The 14937-nt window shown below is 36.7% G+C and overlaps 1 pseudogene; it reads left to right on the top strand.

The window, feature by feature from the left end:
- Window positions 1–10376: 10376 nt before the first annotated feature.
- On the top strand, window positions 10377–14937 carry LOC148200591 (sucrose synthase 2-like; annotated as a pseudogene).

Below are 14937 nucleotides of genomic sequence, written 5' to 3'. Positions count from 1 at the left end.
GAGAGAATCAAAATCGATTGCAGAAAACCCTAAAATCATGAACGAACCCTAGAAAAGAGGGAAAACTCAAATTGGACCGATTAAACGGTTCAAACGCAAGATTGATCGGTTCAAAAGCGTTTAAATGGTGCAAATGGATGTTTAATCGGTAGAAATCAAAGAACAAATGGTAAAAAGGGTTTCAATCGGCTAAATGGAGGAAAATGGTCTGAGAAGGAAGAAACCCTAATGTGTGGTTGGAGATTGAAAAAGAAGAACGAAGATGTGGTTCTGTGATGAAGAAGAAGGTGAATCAGTGAGAAAGATAACCTGATTTTAATTGTCGAGACGCGAGAAGAGGCTGGCGACGAGGAGACTCTCGAGTGGAAGAATGAGATGTGGTTCTACGAGATGGAGAAATGCTCTCACGAAAGAGAGAATATGGATGTGCGTGTCTGATGTGCGAGAAGAAAAGCCAATGATGTGGAATGAAGGAGCTGACGCGTGGCTGAAGAAGGAAATGGAGAGCGCTGACGCATGCGAGGTGGCAGCGAAGGAGAGGTAGCGTGGAGGAATGAGAACCACCGTGAAATTTGGAAAATGGAAGTGAGAGAGGTGCTTGGAAGGTGGCTGGAGGGACTCTTTGGACTCTCTAACCTGACTTTCAAGAGAGAATAGTTTCTATTTTAGAAAGGCTAATTATCATTAATCTCAAAAGTCCCAATACAAGAGAGGAGTTGGGTATTTATAGTAACCCATGCTCCTTACAAGCTAAAATACGTGCACAATAAAATGTGAAAACTACAAAAAGAGGACACTGAGAAAACACATCAGGCAGGATTCCATCAGCCGGGGTTGAAAATGAATTTGTTGAGTTTAGGATAGGTGTTGTAGAAAGGATTTAATATGACTATGGAGGATAATTGTGTTGTAAATAAAACTAAACTCTAACGTTTTTAACTATCAAATGACAATCTAGCATTCTCTGTATCTGGTATACATATATACCCCACTATGGTTAATGAGAATTAACACTCGTTATTCTCTCTCTCTGTTTTACACCCTATGCCCATCTCTCTGTTGCATTCTCACAAACACCTTCCAGTCCTAACAGTGGTATCAAGAACGACAGGTTCCGAAACCTGGTAAAGTTTTTTGACGCTCAAGAAGACGCTTCAAGAAGAAAGGAGTGTGGAAGTGATGGCTGAAATGATTCACAGTAACCTACCTGTATTTGACGCAAATGGTTCGATAACTGGTGCGTGAAGATGGATGCAATTCTTGGCTTCCAAGAAGTGGACGAGATAGTCAAGAAAGGCTTTAAAGAACCGCTAAAGGGAGACTCAAAAGAAGTGAATAGACAACACAAGAAGAACAAGAAGTTGGACTGCAAGGCTCGAATCTTGTTGCATCAGTGTGTGTTGGCTGCTACCTTCCAGAAAGTCTCGAAAGCTGTTACGACGAAGGAGGTTTGGGATATCCTACAAGAAGGATATGGTAATTCCGGCAAGGTGAAGAAGGTCTGTTTGCAATCCCTATAGAGAAAATATGAGATTTTAAGCATGTGGGAGTAGGAAACGGTGGTAGAGTACATCGGCATAATTCAGATCTTGGTGAATGCTATGAGAGCATGCGATAAGGTTGTGAAAGACAAAAAGATTGTCGAGAAAATTTTGAGAACACTAACGCCCCAGTATGACCACATTAATGTGGCTATGGAAGAAAGCAAAGATCTGGAAACGATGAGAGTGGAAGAACTACAGAACTCCCTCGAAGCGCATGAACAAAGGTTGATTGAGAGAAAGAATATAGAAAAAGATGTGGTGCAAGGCATAAATCAAGCGTTGCAAGCCAGAAATGATCAAAGCTTCAAGAGCCGAGGATCTGGAAGAGGCAGAGGATGGACACGCGGTGGCCAAACGGGTGGTAGAGGTACGAAACCCTATGAACAAATTGACGAAAACGATGCAAGTGAGCAAAATGAGGGAAACAGTAGAGGAGGAAGACAATTTTGAGGTAGAGGAAGAAAGGAAAAAAAGAAGTGTTCAATGCTACACTTTTAACAAGTTCGGGCACTACTCTGCAGAGTGCTAGCACAATGAAGCCTCGAAGAAGAACAAGAATGACGAGGCAGTGAACCTTTCTCAGGAGGCATGTGATTCGAAGTCTGATCTTGTTGTGCTGATGAGTACTCTAGAACGAGTAGAAGAGGAGTTGTGCAGAGAGATAGTGCGAGACAGGTGTGAATGTGTAACTGAACATGTGTTGCAGCCGAGAGCAGCAAGCCCTGCATATGCGTGTCACTATGGCACATACCACGTGGTGTTGCTGTCAAGTGAAGACAGACATTCAGTTGGTGAAGAAACTGAACGAGTGTCATCTTCAAATGTAGCAGAAGAAGAAAATGAACGACTGTCGTATTCAAGTGCAGCTTGTAAAGAAACCGAGTGGATGTTGTCTTCTAATGCAGTTGATGATGACACCGAACGGTCTTCAATTGCAGCAGTTGCTGAAGAAGTGTTACCTTCAGATCGAACGGTTGCTGTAGAAGAGATGTTGCAATTAGACCGAGCGGTTACTGAAGAAGAGGTGTTGCCTTCAAACCGAACGGGTGTTGAAGAAGTGGTGTTGTTCTCAAACCGAACAAGTGGTAATGAAACGACTGGTGTCTTCAAACCGAATAAGAGTCGATGGAGAAACCGAACAGTTGTTTAACCGAACGGTTATTAATAAAGAAATTGGACGAGCATTACACATGGGTCAAGAACTGGAACACGTGTTAATGTTTGTAGATGCGAGCCATGCAGAAGACGATAACTGCTGGTATTTAGATACAGGATGCTCCAACCATATGACAAGCAAGAGGGAATGATTGATAGACCTGGATACAACAGCGTGATCGTGGCTGAAGGGGCTGGAAAAATCCTGATCACACGCAAGGATGGTCGATCAACCTGCATGAACAACTTGTTGTATGTTCCAACAATGAAAAACAATTTATTAAGTCTTGGACAGCTCCTGGAGAAGGGATACATTGTGACGATGCAACAAAGACACATCAAAGTGTTTGATGAAAGGCAACGACTCATGCTCAAAGCCCCTCTTACCCGAAACCGAATCTTTAAGGTGAATCTGCAGGCCATGATTATTCAGTGTCTAGCTACGACTGATACTAGTGATGATAGGCGGAAGAAGAAAAGGAGATCTAGAAAAGATGAGCATAGGCATGGTAAAAGGAGAAACAAACGTCGAAAGAAGAAACAAAGGAAACAAGAGAGTGGAAATAGCCCCGATGGTGAGAACTGTGGTGTTCAACTAAAATATCATAAGTAAAGAAAGACAGTTTAATATGATGGACGATCAGCCTGACAAAGTTTGGAGTTAAATTTCTAGGGAGTTTAGTTTTAGAGGGGTGTGTTGTAAATAAAACTAAACTCTAATGGCTTTAACTGTCAAATGATAGTCTAGCTGATACAAGAAGGTCTAACACCATAGGACCCATCACAAGAGGAATGGCCAAAAAGCTCCAAGATGAATATTTTCCCCAAGGTCAAGTACTATTTGCTATCTTTGGATGGAAAATTGGAGAACAAGAAGATATTCCAAATCTGCCAAAACATGGAGAAGGGTAAAATAGACATTTCTATACAAGAAGGGGTGTGCTTATCCTTCTATGGGGCTGCATTAGTAATTGTTTTCTCCACATAAAACTCATTTGTCACGTGTTTTAGAAGCCACACATTTAGCACATGGGTTCAGATCTGAAACGTGTAAATTGTTTGCTTAAGCCTTGAGATTGATCTATAAAATCTCATAGGCAAAGCTTGTAGATTACTTTTGGATTGTATTAAAGAATTTCTGCTGAAATGCATAGCAAATTCCTTCTCCAAGAGTCACTTCTTAGCTTGATTTCCATTGCAACTTCCTTCCACTCTAGGAAGCCTTCTGAGTTGTGAATCACCTCTCCAAGCTAGCCTCCATATCCATTCACCTTAAACTCCAAACATCCGCTGCTTCACATCCAAAACTCTTCATCAATCTGCTCACAAAACTCCAAGTCTGCAGCTGCCCATGCTACTGTTCCATTGGTTTCCGCAAGCTGTTCAAGCCTCCCTGCACCTCCAATCTCACGGATCTGCTTCTCCACATCTCCTAGGATGTATCAAGTGGTATTCAGAGCAAGGTTCTAACTAGAACCGTGAGATAAGTCCAGATTTTCTTCCATTTATCTGCTGTCAAAAAAAAATTCCTGGTTGTCTTGCTGTTTTCTGAAAAATTCTGCAATCTTTCATCAATCATTGCTTTGTTTAGGATCTACTCTTAATTTCATTGGCTACTAGCTGTCGTTGTTTGAGTTTTCCTTCATTTTATTCGGCTGTTATTAATTGTTTGAGTCTATTTTACCATTTAAACATCATTTCTGTTTTTGTCTTAAGTCTTGTTAGTTACTTTGCTGTTTTGTTATCAAATCTGGTTTTTCTACCAAGTTTTACCAAAAATCTGAGTTGTTTGAATGTGGCTACACCAAGTGAGAGCAATGAATACTTCATAAATGAGCTCAGGTGTTTAGATCTATCATTCAAACTCAAAATCTGTGCAGTTTTTTTTAAATCCTGACAGCATTTCAGTTCTGTTTTTGTGCTGCATTGCCACTGTTTTTATGGTCATTTACTGTTCTATTGAACAGCAGTTGGTTGATCCATTGTCTGAACCATTTGGAAGATGAAATGAGTTGATTCCAAATAGTTTGTCATGTGGCAAGAGTGTCCAAGCATTTGGCCGAGATGCATGAGTTTCCTTGAGTCAATTTTGCTTAATTGTGTGTGGTTAGTATTAGATCATTGCTAATCATCATCAACACTGAATTTCTGCATTTGTGCAAATTTCAAATACCATTTCTAACTCCTCCTTGCTGTTTTCAAGTCAGAATTACTTTTGAATCAAAATTTGACCATGCTAGTTGGTAAATTTAGCTGAAATATGGTACTGCAGTAGTGATTTTCTGTTTTATATAGTTTTGATGTATCCAATTAGTTCCAACAAGTCATAAATCATCATCAAAACATGTTTGAATCATTGGAAAATAACTAGGTGCAGTACTGTTCATTTGGTCTATTTTTCTACATTGAAAAAAATTGACTCTGCTGCAATACTGTGCTGGTTTTTCTGTCAAATTCTGCACTGCATTACTTTGTTTGATTCATCATTTTTAGATGCAGTAAAAGCCATGGTCCATTTAAAATATTAAGATAACAATTCAAAAGAGATATTACAAATGTTAAAAGGCACTTAGGACCATTGCATCATCAGTTTCGAAGTTTGAATTGTATAAAAATCTGGTGCAGAAATCTGGTGCAAAAATCTGGTGCAACTCATTCAGGCATTTCATCAAACAGTTTTGTCAATTTTCAATGCATAGCCAATTCGTGTGTGATTCTGATTTAAAGTCTTTTATTGCGTTTTAATTCTGTTCTAGAGCCATTCCTAAGATCATTTTGATGTGCCACCGTGATTGATAGCCACTTAATTGCTTGCTTTCTGAATTTTGAACACTCTGCACACCATCTGTTTGACAAAAGTCCTGGTGTTGCTGTCACTTGGATGTGATTTTGCTGGCAATTGTGGTGGTAGTTTCTGTGACTAATTGGTTTATTGGATAGGTGAACTATAACTCAAATGGCTCACTGCAAGTGGAAGCATCAAAGGAAGTTCAATTGGTGAAGAAAAGTGAATGAAGTTGAACCTTGAAGAAGGAAAAACCGTGACTGCAACAGCATTCTATACTGCAGAAAATTAATTTCTTGGTTTAGGCACCTTGCAGCTGAGAGAATTGTTTGGAATCCAGTAGATTCAAGTTCTTTGAGAGCAACCAAAGCTGCATACATTGTCCCTTAGCCTATTTTTAACTTTTCCTTTCCAATTTACCAAATTTCTTTGTAACTTCCATTGTTTTTCTTTGGTTGTAAGTTCCAAATCCAAGCAAGTGAGGTGCTAGAGTTCACAAGTGCTCTTCCCTCATTTGTAACTAGACTCAAAGAAGTCTCACAACCTAAAATTGAGTAGTCGGTGAGTGTGTCTTAGATCCAAAGTCTAAGCCTCACCTAGGAGACCTCACTTTAATGGTTTTTCCAATTTTCGACTAGATAACATATATCTTGTGCGAATAGGAAGCTCTCTTAGGGGTCCGAATTTAGAGTTTAGGTTGTGTCCTTTGATTTTAAAAGTGATTTTAGTTTAAAGGGTAACTAGTAGTAACCTAAGACATTTCTGGCAAGGCAAGACTTGGTACTTAAGCAGTCTTCATGACTCACCTCTCTTACCTGGGACTTGTCTAAGTGTGAATCTTGTATATCTTTTACACTAGAAAAACTTGTAGAAACAAAGATGTCTTGTTATTCATATAGGTGTTCTAGGAATTTTAATTTTAAGCAACTTAGTTACAAAGAAATCAAAAGAGAACATGATAAAGCTAGAAGGAAGTCTTGTTCATCTTATGAATTTGATAGGATTGAAGATGAATTGTATAAACAAGCTAGTGAAAACATTCCATTCTTTGGTGATGATATTGGTGCATTAACATACCTAGCTTGGGAAAAGGAAATTAATGACATGCATTCATTCATGGTGAGAAAAAGTAAATATGAATCCTTCTATTCTAGAGAGAATGAATCTTATATTCTTAGTCTTTACACTTCTAGTTTTAAAAAGCATGCAAGAGAGTGGTGGGATGATAGGCAATATCATGTTGAGATAGGTAGACAATATCCCATTCATGATTGGAATGAATTGAAAGCTTGTATGAGAAGAAAGTTTGTGCCTCGAGAAATTGAAAGAAACTTAGAACTTGTGAGAGAGCTTATTAGAAAATGTGAGTCATTCATTCAAAATTTAAGTGGGTTCTCCCGTAGGGAAAGTGAGTTTCTAGAAAAACTTAGGAGGCTATGGGAAGAAACAAGCAAATATAGAATTGAGAGATTAAAAAGAGAAAAACAAAAGCAAGAAGTAAGAGAGAAAAGAAGAGAGCAAGAGAGAAGAGAAGAGGAAGAAAACAAGAGAAGAGACGAGGAAGAAAGAGAAAGAAGAGAAGAAGAGAAAAGAAGAAAGAAAGAGAGAAAAGAAGCACAAAGAAGAGAAAAAGAAGAAGTTGAAATAATAGAAATGGAAGAAAAGAAAAAGCAACTAAGGGCAACATCTCCTCCTACCCTAGAAGCTAGATTCTTAAGGGGAGGTTTTCTATCCTTTCACTTTTCTCCATTTATATTTGAAAATCCCAAATTTCACTTTTCTTTCAAAGACTTTGCCACTCCATCCTTAAAAATGTTATCACTTTCAACACATGCAAAGTCACAACTTGGGTTATGGTTACCTTTATGGTTACCAATAACTCAAGATACAAATAAAATTTCAAATGAAGAAAGGTTTCTTTGTTATATTAACATTAAAAATTTCAAAATTAGGAAACCTTCTTCTACACATAGTCATTTATATATATTATTGGGTCAAAGAAAACTAATTAGAGATATGTTTGATGCTTATTGCAGATGGATATTTGACCCAGGAGGAACCCTTGTGAAACACAAAAAAAATAAGTCTTCAGAAGCACCATCAGATTTGAGGACAAATCCTTCTCAAGAGGGAAGGGATGATACAAGAAGGTCTAACACCATAGGACCCATCACAAGAGGAATGGCCAAAAAGCTCCAAGATGAATATTTTCCCCAAGGTCAAGTACTATTTGCTATCTTTGGATGGAAAATTGGAGAACAAGAAGATATTCCAAATCTGCCAAAACATGGAGAAGGGTAAAATAGACATTTCTATACAAGAAGGGGTGTGCTTATCCTTCTATGGGGCTGCATTAGTAATTGTTTTCTCCACATAAAACTCATTTGTCACGTGTTTTAGAAGCCACACATTTAGCACATGGGTTCAGATCTGAAACGTGTAAATTGTTTGCTTAAGCCTTGAGATTGATCTATAAAATCTCATAGGCAAAGCTTGTAGATTACTTTTGGATTGTATTAAAGAATTTCTGCTGAAATGCATAGCAAATTCCTTCTCCAAGAGTCACTTCTTAGCTTGATTTCCATTGCAACTTCCTTCCACTCTAGGAAGCCTTCTGAGTTGTGAATCACCTCTCCAAGCTAGCCTCCATATCCATTCACCTTAAACTCCAAACATCCGCTGCTTCACATCCAAAACTCTTCATCAATCTGCTCACAAAACTCCAAGTCTGCAGCTGCCCATGCTACTGTTCCATTGGTTTCCGCAAGCTGTTCAAGCCTCCCTGCACCTCCAATCTCACGGATCTGCTTCTCCACATCTCCTAGGATGTATCACTAGCATTCTCTGTATCTGGTATACATATATACCCCACTATGGTTAATGAGAATTAACACTCGTTATTCTCTATCTCTGTTTTACACCCTCTGCCCATCTCTCTCTGTTGCATTCTCACAAACACCTTCCAGTCCTAACAAATTGTCTCATGTGTTTGATAAAAACAAGAAGTTTGTTTCAGAGTAGAAAATTTCCTGTTGGAATGAGTACTTTCAGACATTAATGCTTTGCTTCATAAGAAAATAGAGTGGAACAGTTGTGGCATCATAGATATTGTCATCTAAGTTCCAAAGATCTGTATCAGTTTGGTCATGAGAACATGGTGTCTAGGTTACCTCGTGTTAACATTCATGAAGAAGTGTGTAAAGAATATGTTCAATCTACCTTTGAAAGCAACAGAAAAACTATGTGTAATTCACTAAGATATATGCTTCTCTTTACAGATTGAAACACCTGGAGGTAGCAAATATATCTACACTTTTATTGGTGATATGACCAGGAAAACGTGGATATATGTGTTGAAAAGGAAGCATGAGGAGTTATGTGCTTTCAAGAAATTCAAGTGTTTAGTTGAAAAACAAAGTGGTATGCAAATCAAGGTGTTAAGGACAGATGGTGGAAGAGAATATGCATTTGTAGATTTTGGCAAACTCTATGAAGATGAGGGACTATTCACGAAATTACTCCTCTTATGTGCCCTAACATAATGGCACAAATGGGAGCAGAAATAAAACTTTCTTGAATGTGGTGAGATGTTTGTTAAATGATATGTGGGAACATAATCCAACTAGAAGGTTGAAAGGTATAACACCTGAAGAAGCATCAATAAGTGTAAAACTATATGTTGCTCATCTATAAATATTGGATCTCTTTATTACAAACATGTTCCTAACAAGTTTAGGAAAAGGCTTGATGACAATGAAGAACATGTTTTGATTGGAGACCATTCAACATGGGGTTACAAGCTATTTGATCTAAAAATAGGCCAAATTTCAATATGCAGAGATGTGATAATGGATGAAACATCTAGCTGGAATTGGCAGCAAACTCAAAAACTATTGCAGCCTAAAATATTGTTAAACGAACACTATAAGAAAAATGTGCCTTATTTACAAAAGTTTACATATGGATTTAAATATATAGATAATGCAAGTATTATATACAAATGTGTAAAACTGAGTTCCATACAAATTTTTTCGTAAATAAAGAGAACAATATTTTTTATTAATTTTTTGTATGTAAATTTAGAATGTAAATTTGGGGCGTTTATACATAAACATTTGCCAAGGATAATATTTGTAGATAATGGTACAAGATCCATAAGTAAAAGAATATTTACCTAAAAATAATTAATTATTAAAAAATATTTTCGTGATAATCACCAAAAAGAAAAAACCATTTATTCGTTCTTCTTCTTCTCGCAAAATAAAAACCTACTCCCACCGCACTCCCATAAGTCATATCGCATTGTCGTCTCTCTTGCTCACTTTGGCGTCGCTCTCTCTGCTCTCTATCGCTCATTGGCATTGTGCTCCATCTTGAATTAGATTTCATTTGTCGTTGACGAGTGATCACGTTGAGAAATTGAAGCTTGGAGTGAGTTTTCTTTTATGTTGTTTTGTGTTTGTTGTTACATTGACCCAGCTTTGTTGTTTTCAGGTTGAAAATTCTCATTTTTTAAGCCCGAGGCTGGTTTGTTCTAATTTGAAGAGAATAGCTCCAGCTCCAATCGCCCTCTTTACTTGATAAGTATGAATTGGTTAGAATTAGGTTTGTTTTTATTGGATGTTATGGAAAATGAGTGGTGAGAGATGGGATAGGAGGATAAGGGCCATGTAAGCATGTTGTGTTATGTTATGAACTTCAATAATGTGATTATGTTATGTGATAACAGGTATAGTTTCAATAATGAAACTTGTACACTTCTCTCTGAATGATATATATCCTTTTAAAATGACTTATGAATACTTAATGTTTATTTATATTCTTTGTTTTAGTACGAGGAATCAATAATTGGGAAAATTTTCTCTCCCTTGTTGTTTGTGTAACAAGCTTTGATGTTAAATGACAGAATATAGAACATTTCCAAACTTGAGACTGATCTAGCCAAGACTGAGGATTATCTTTATAAGATTCCACGTGATACACATTACTTAGAGTCTTAATATGAGTATGTTTATAGGGTTTATGTGTCATTTTACAACATAATGCTGAGAGAATTTTGTAGGACTTTCTCAGTTTAATTTTTTCCCCTTTGATTTGTTTTGAATGTAGGTTCAAGGAATGGGTTTTGAGAGGGGATGAAGAAATACTATTGAAAAGGTATTACAAACGATGCATCTGCTACTGGATATTCTTCAGGCTCCTGATCCTTTTACCCTAGAGACTTTTAAGGGTATTAGAAACGATGCATCTGCTACTGGATATTCTTCAGGCTCTTGATCCTTTTACCTTGGAGACTTTTCTTGGCAAAGTGCCAATGGTATTTAATGTTGTTATATTGTCTCCTCCTGGCTCGTCGGATAAGTCAATGTCTTGGGTTTTCTTGACATTAGTGGGGAAGTATATATCTCAATTGTCATGTACTAAAAAGAATAGTTATTTCAATTCCTCCTCTTTTTATTTCCTTTAGTTGTTTCCATCCTTTTATCTTACAGTAAGGTTTTATATGCAGGTTGTTTATATACTTGATCAAGTGTGTACCCTTGAGAATGAGATGCTCGTTCGGATTAAGAAACAAAGACTAGATTTCCGTCTTAGAATTCTGATTGTAAGTATAACTCTATGGATTTGACTTTTAGTAGATAAAGATTTTGCATGTGATCATTTTTTAAGTTCAAATCAGGTTAAGTTCTACATTGTTCTACAGGTTACCAGGCTAACACTTGATGCAAATGGGACAACTTGAAACCAATGACTAGAAATGTAACACCCAGGATATTACGAGTTGTGATAAAAGTTTGAAATATACAAGACTTTACGCATGCAGAAAAATATAATTAGTAAAAACTTTATTAATTAAACATGTGGAATTAAAATAAAGATATAAACTCTTCAAATATAATATCTTGATTACATTGTTCAAGTTGGCTACAATGGTTTTTGCTTTGAAGATGTGGAGGCACTATCTTTATGGGACACAGTTTCAAGTCTTTAGTGACCATAAGAGTTTGAAGTACTTGTTTGACCAGAAGGAGTTGAACATGCGTCAAAGGAAGTGGATGAAGTACCTGAAGGAGTACAACTATGAGCTATAGTACCACCGAGGTAAAACAAATGTTCTTGGAGATGCTTTGAGTAGGAGGAGAGTTCAGATGTCTTCTGTTGAGATTGTTTATAGGGGGAACACAGGAGTAGCTGAACCCAAAATCTCTGTGATATCTGTTTTTGATGATGACAACACATTGTTAATAAAAACACATGTATATGTATTGTGTTATGTGTGTTATATGCTTATGTGATAACTTTGAGATTTATATAAGCATAACTGTGAATATAATGTGTTGATTATTGCATACTACTGTATTTGAAATGTGATTATATCTGTGTATGCATAATATGAGTTTTGAAATAAGAAAAACCACATGCATCAAGCATATCTGCATGACTTAATCCATTACAATGATGAATTAATCAATTAAAGTCATCAAACAACTTAAGCTTTAAACTGCGGCAAAATAACAGGTTTTGAATCGATTACGTTAGTAGTCAAATCAATTAAAACTTGTGTGTTTGCACAAATCTTTTTCAAATGTGTTGTGATGGATTTTGAGAAGAAAAGTTTTCAAAAATATGCTAAGTGTTAAACCTTAATTGATTTAATGGATCTTGTATTCAATTAAGTTTGTTAAAGTTTTGAAAACTATTTCATTGATTGACATAACTGTTACAACGGTCATATTTTTGAATATATTGACCAAGCATGTATTTCTAATCGATTACATAATTGAGCATTCAATTAATGACTTTGACTGCTATTGATCTGTTATAACTGTAAATTGAAACCGATTAGATTAATGGCATAATCGATTAAAATGCGTCTGTTTTGACTAACTCTATATATTAACGCATGGTTAGAAATTCTGGAAGACAAATTGTGATTTACACTTTCATATTAGTTTCAGATTAATCCTTTGAAGTCTTACAGAAGAGAGAAACACTCCAAGAAACAAGAATTGTCGTGGTGTTCAAGTCTTGAAGATTTCTTGAGGAACAATATTGATTGATTTGTAAAGACTAATCATTCTGCACAATAGAGGTGCATATTATTGGATCAGAAGCTCTTGCAAACACTTAGTGTTGTTGTTTCCCAGTGGTGTATACAGGAAGAAGAATGTGGTTCTTGACTTTGAGGGGGATCTCAAAGGGTTGCCTACTGATAACAGTTGAAAAACTGTTATTTTCATGATTAAAAATGACACTAAAAGCAACCTTTACACTTAGAAACTAGCTTGAAATCATGTTTTTCCTCATGTTTTTAGAAATAAGAGAGCTGGACAGGTTTATGCTTGATTTCAGTGTTTTTGTGCAGGTTTTAAGGTGAATTTGGTGAAAGAAGTGAAGAAGGAGAGAGATGAAATAAGAAAAGACAATAAAAAGTGCAAAAGGAGAAGCCGAAGTCACCGCTCAGCGGCAGTTTACCGCTGAGCGGCACTCAGGAGTTGCGGGAGGTTCGCTGAGGGGCAAAATGGCCGCTGAGGGGAGCAAACAAGTCACGCACTCACCGCTGAGCGGCACTTTAATGGGCTTGGATTTGACTTTTTGTAATTTACGAATGATATATAAGCTTTAGGGTTTCCTAGGGTTAGGCATCTCTGGCTGGAACGAAGCAAACACTTTCTCTTCCACCCCTTTGAAGGAGGATCTTGGATGCTGAGGCTTCCTCTTCACCTTTTTAGGGTTTATTCTTTCATTCTTTCATTGTAATTCATTTAGGTTCACCATGAATATGGTGAACTAAACTCTGTATGTTTGTTGGGGAATCAATGTAATCTTGTGAAACTCTCATATATAGAATCTGTTTTTACATCTTTTAATTAAGACTTATGCTTTCTTTCATCATTAGTTAGGGTTTTTCCTCTTTGCTTAATGCTTGCATTGTTTAACTCATTCGATGCATGATTATTGGTTTTGTCGATACGGGCACGTACGGGGAAGTCTAGATCCGGGGAATTTCTCCCAATTTTATATTGGTTGTCGTTAAGCTCCTGCACTTATGAACTGATCATTAGGAATGCTAGGAATTGTATGAACTCGTGATTAGGGAGAAGCCTTCTGGAAAGGTACATTAGAGAGTGGCATTAACAATGATGATTTGATTGTTGAATTCCTAAAATATATGAGAGTGGATAAGATGAAATTGACCCCCAACAACATATCCATACATAAATTTCATTGAAAGTGTTTATCTTTTGCTTTTTGCCATTGATCAAAATTCATGCATACATGTTTATTTTCTGTCTTGCATTTTAAACCCCAAATATTTCGTTTGTAAGTCTTAGTTAATCAAGAAACCACATAACTAAACTAGGCCGTGAGTCCTTTGGGAAGAACGATACTTGGTCTAACCAAGTTTATTACTTGAACGATTCGGTCATACTTGCCGATTGAAAACAAGTTTGTGACATCATAATTTGGTGTTCATAAATTTGTCCATCAACTACAAGAGAGGATTGTTCTTGCTGCTAATTTGTTGTATATTGGCTATATTAGAATAGTGTGTTAGAGAGGTTGTTTACATTTTGACAAGTAAGGTCGCTGTAAAAACCTTGTTGTAAAAAACTCAGATCTTATAGTGGAATTGGCTTTCAGTCTAAGGTTGATCGAGAGGACACTGGATGTAGGCTTGGCCGAACCAGTATAAAAACTCAGAATTTGAATCTTCTCCCTATCTCTACATTTAATCGATTGCATATTATCTGTATTCGAATATGCATACTGTTACATTGTATACATTTTTACTTGTGATTCAAGAAAAGTTTAAAGACTTTCAGTTTTTCTAAAAAGATTTTAAAAGCAATCATTTTTACCATCACTAATTCACCCTCCTCTTGGTGTGAGAAACAAAGCACATCTTTTTTTAACAATTGGCACCAGAGCTGGTTTTCAAAAGATATTTGGAAAACAAAATTGATTAAATTTTTTGTCTAATCGATTATTTGATCCTGTGATGGCTTCTATTTCTTAGACTTTTGGTGAAGGTGCATTAACAAATAGACCACCTCTCTTTGCTAGTGAAAACTATGCTTTTTGGAAAATCAGAATGCAATTTTTTCTTGAATTAGTAGATAAAGGTGTATGGGATGCAACACCCAATGGTCCATTTGAACCCACTCACGTTATTAATGGAAAAACTGTTTTGAAAAATTTTCTGAGTGGACCCAAGAGGAAAACCGGAGAGCACAATATGGTGTAAAAAGTCGTAATGTAATTGCTTCTACTCTCATAATGGATGAGTTTTTCAGGGTCTCTCAATGTAAGACAACAAAGGAAATGTGGGAGGTTCTTGAAGTGACACACGAGGGGACTGATGAAGTAAAGCGTGCCATAAAGAACTCTTTGGTACAAGAGTACGAGATGTTCAGGATGAAGGCCGGAGAAACCATCTATTATGTGTAG

The sequence above is a fragment of the Vigna umbellata genome, chromosome 4, assembly GCF_029865625.1.
Source record: "Vigna umbellata cultivar VRB3 chromosome 4, Vumbellata_1.0, whole genome shotgun sequence".
NCBI classification, from domain to species: Eukaryota; Viridiplantae; Streptophyta; class Magnoliopsida; order Fabales; family Fabaceae; genus Vigna; species Vigna umbellata.
The sequence above is the reverse complement of the archived record's forward strand: the minus strand, read 5'-3'. Positions and strand labels throughout refer to the sequence as shown.